Below are 4,158 nucleotides of genomic sequence, written 5' to 3'. Positions count from 1 at the left end.
TTCCAATAAAGTTTAGAGATCTGTAAACAATACATCAGCTATGTCCCAAGAACAGCACGAGATATATCTTGGTTTTCAATGAATTTGCAGGGCTCCTTCATTTCAGTCATTCCCTGGTATATCATCTCTTTCATTGTGAGCATTACGAAAGGACATTCTTTTTCGCAGAAAAAATCTGTCTGTCACTAACCATGGGTTGTTTCATGCACAAGGGCACCCAGACTCCTCGGGAACGCACGCTTTTGGAGTTTCTCTTGATTTTAATTGCAGTCAGTCTTTTGACTCTTCCTACCAAATGCATGACCTCAAACGCCCGACATGAAATTGCACCTACAAGGATTTTGCCCACCCACTGAACCTGTGTCTGTCCATTTCTAGATTCCGCTGTCCTCATCCCAACATGCCCCCCCCCCCCCCAACTATTGTGTATCGTCAGTAAAACTGGACACATTTCACTCAGCCAATTCGTCCAATTCATTAATGCAGATATAAATCATTAAGGTCCTATGACTGACCTTTCCAGCACTTGAGTAATTACATCTTTGCAACTTGAAAAATACCCAATAATCCAGATTTTGTGTCTTCCATTTAGTAAACAACGGACAAGCCTGGCTTTTTTTTTAACTCAACACCGTGTACTCCTACCTTGTGTAATGGCTTTTGATGTGGTCCCTTATGGAATGCCGACCAAAAATTGATCAACTCGGCATGTAATAGTATCAAAGAACTCTGACAAAGTTGTCAAGTGTGTTTTTCCTTTCAACTAATGATGAGACTCAGTTTCACTCCAATCAACTTTTCTCAACGTCCTGTTATTTCTTTCTTCACAATGGTCTTTCACAGTTTCCAAGTGACAGGCAAGATATTGGAACAGATGGAAGTCATTCGGACCATCAGGTAGTCTCCACCTTTTAATGAGGTCATATCTGACTTGGTTCATTCTCAACTGCAAAGTTCCGCCTTATCCCCGTTTCCCTTTATTCCCCATGTGACTAATTGGCTCGCCATATCAGCCTTGATCATACCCAGCCTTGACAGTTCTCTATTGTAAAGAATTCTGCAGATTTGTTACTCTCTGAAAGATAGAAAATCCTCCTTATCTGTGTGTCAAATAATTGACAGTTCACCTGAGATTAGGCTCGATATATTCTACACAAATGTCGTTATTCAGTAAATATCTTCAGTCCCAGTCCTCTGGAAACTGACCCTAATCGGTGGCAACATTTCCTCCAGAACATCAACCCGCCCATCCGCAATGCGCCCTCCCCCATCATTATTAACAGACCACGTTTACAGAATCACGAGAAAACTCGGGAACACACAAGATACGAAAAATGCTCGAAGCGAGCCAGACTGCTGTTGCAGAAAAGTTGGTTCCTGTGACATGGATGTGTTTGGAGAGGGTGCAGGACTGTTGCCATGTCATTACAGTGAATGTCCCAGGATTTATTTTGGAAAAATAAAACTGATTGAGGATAGCGATCGCTTCGGGAAGGGCAGGCTGACGTTTGAATTCGTGAAAAACCTGTTTTATGGATCGTGCAACGAGTCAGCTCACCCGTCTTTGTTGCGTAAATGGTCAATCCATTAATCGAGCAGTTGGTGGTTTGGGACCACCCAGGGTCGGATCTCTCACGGCTCATAATTCATTGGTTTTCTTTCCAGCACAGCTGCGGGTTTTTAATGTTGTCAGGAAAATGTTCCCCAAACAGGAATCTAATCCGGAACAAGAAAGGAATTTCTGTATTGTTTTAATGGCTAATGTAAATGAATTTGGATTTTCAGAATCTGAAACAAAAATATAAAATGCTGGGGAAAGTCTGGGGTTTGCTAGTACTACTGGGAGAAAGCGGAGTTCAAATAACTTCTGATGAAGTTCTGAAAAGTGGAATCGCCTTTTCCCAGCCCAGATCCTGCTCGACCTGCTGAGTATTTTCCTGCAATTTCCGCCTTCTTTTAAGCTGAATATCGATTCCACCTATCGGGGTGGAACACCCAGACCCACTTTGTCCCGACATTTCATCGATTTGAAAGCTGAGGTGTTTGAATTCAAATAAACCAAACAATGATTCAGAACTGCTCAGGTCACCAGAGACAGAGACCTGTAAATGACTAATTCAACAATCTGTCCACGGGCTTATCTAGTTGTGGCCGAGTGGTTAAGGCGATGGACTTGAAATCTATTGGGGCAATCCTACACAGGTTCGAATCCTGTCAACTACGGTAGAGGGCGGAGTTTGCTTTGGATTTTCTTTTATGGGATTCAGATCACGGCAGAGAGAATCCCTTTATTCAGGTCATGAATGGTGGAAATCTCCAGTGCACTCAAAGAACTGCACACTTGCATTGCCAAATTTGTTTAGACTCGTTACGACACAGGGTAACCCCTCCTGCTTAATATAAAACACAGAAACGATTTATGCCGTACAGTAATCTGCAAAAATTCGATTGGCCAAGAACGGCACAAAGTAAAAATTAAGAACTTTATTTCTAAAGTAAAAGAGCAATTAATTAACAAATCACGATTGACAATGCATTTCTATTACTCATTGTGTCGTTCCCTTCGATAATACTATTCAGATAAAACTCCCAATTAAAGTTAACAAAACAGCTCTTCTTTTCTCGAAGCCAGGCAGCTGCAGGTTCTTTTCTTCGGATCTTCTTGTGTCTTCTTTTTCCTTGTTAGGAAATTCTGTGTCACACGTCACTGATCGAAAACGCATTTTTCAGAGATATCTTTTTTCAAGAAGATTGTTACATGCAAGGACTTGGCAGTCCTCCTCTCAACTGTTCAATGTCCCCCGTATCATACCCCAGAGAATCTGATTGTGTCATTGCTTTTTAAGATTTTCAATAGACACAATTCAAATTTGAATTGAAATTAATATTTTATTCTGGATAAAATTTAAACTGAGTGGTCAACTCGAAATGTTTATGTCTCTCGGCAATAAACTAATTGAGTTGTTCAACCCAGTATTACGTTGTATTCTTGATAATGCTTGTTGCAGTGTCTGGTTATTCTGCTGCTTTTAACAGTCATAGCCGTGCACCAATATGTTTAAAATACCTCGCCTCTTCAGGAAAAATGAAGAAATGTTTTCATTTTAGTTTTTAAATACTTTATACCCTGACATACCGATAAATTTCATATAATATCGCCTTAACGTTTCCCTATATATACACATAAAACATTAAATAAAGACAAATCTCGTCTAAACGCCATAAGTTGAATCTGCGATAACCTGTCTATGAATGCATTCTACAGACGTGCAACATATACAATTTATAAATTGAAAGTCTCTACCAAAAGAAGCCAACGAAATAGTATCATATTCTTATATATAAAACATTTTAGCGGATTGTGGTCAGTGTGCACAACCGTTTCTGAACCATTGTTCGGGCATATACATTAAATTTGTAAGGCCAGTACAAAAATCAATAGTTCTTTTTTTGATTGTGGAGCATTTCCTCTGCTAGATGTTGATTTTCTTTGAAAAGTTACCAACTGGCAGTTCATTCTCATGCTTATTTTTCCTGTTGAAGTACAGCTCCAACTCAAACGTCACTACCATCGATGGCGAATTTAAACGTTTTTGAGAAGTTTGCTGTCGGTAAAACACGACAGAGATCCCCTGTGGACATTCCCCTCAGCAATAAGTATACCGTTTTGGATACTGCTGTGGTGGGGTGACCTACCAGAGGAAAGCCATAGCGGTCAGTTCTCTTGCACTGAGCCTGACACTCTGGCAAAGAAGGGAAGGAGGCAGAATAGAAAAGTACTCGTGGTAGGGGACTCGATAGTTAGGGGAATCGACAGGAGATTTTGTGGCCAGGATCGGGAATCCCGGAAGGTATGTTGCCTCCCTGGTGCCAGGGTCCAAGACATCTCCGATCGGGTGTATAAGGTTCTAAAAGGGGAGGGCGAACAGCCAGAAATCGTGTTTCATATTGGCACTAATGATATAGCTAGGAAAAGGATCGAGGATATAAAAAGTGATTTCAGGGAGTTAGGACGGAAGCTGCAAAGCAGGACGAACAGCATAGTGTTCTCTAGTTTACTACAGGTGCCACGAGATAGCGAGGCGAGGAACATGCAGAGGGCGCAGCTTAACACCTGGCTGCACAGCTGGTGGAGGAGGGAGGGCTCCAAATATGTAG

General features: G+C 41.3%; 1 non-coding gene across 1 annotated transcript; it reads left to right on the top strand.

Annotated features, from left to right (window-relative positions):
- Positions 1–2,141: 2,141 nt before the first annotated feature.
- Positions 2,142–2,223, top strand: trnas-uga (transfer RNA serine (anticodon UGA)). Its single transcript has one exon. It is a non-coding gene; the product is annotated as a tRNA-Ser (tRNA).
- The last annotated feature ends 1,935 nt before the right edge of the window (positions 2,224–4,158 follow it).

This window comes from Chiloscyllium plagiosum, unplaced genomic scaffold (assembly GCF_037043375.1).
Source record: "Chiloscyllium plagiosum isolate Xiang-an unplaced genomic scaffold, Cpla_swu_hap1 HiC_scaffold_39, whole genome shotgun sequence".
NCBI lineage: Eukaryota > Metazoa > Chordata > Chondrichthyes > Orectolobiformes > Hemiscylliidae > Chiloscyllium > Chiloscyllium plagiosum.
Note: the sequence above shows the minus strand (reverse complement) of the source record. Positions and strands in the feature narration are given on the sequence as shown.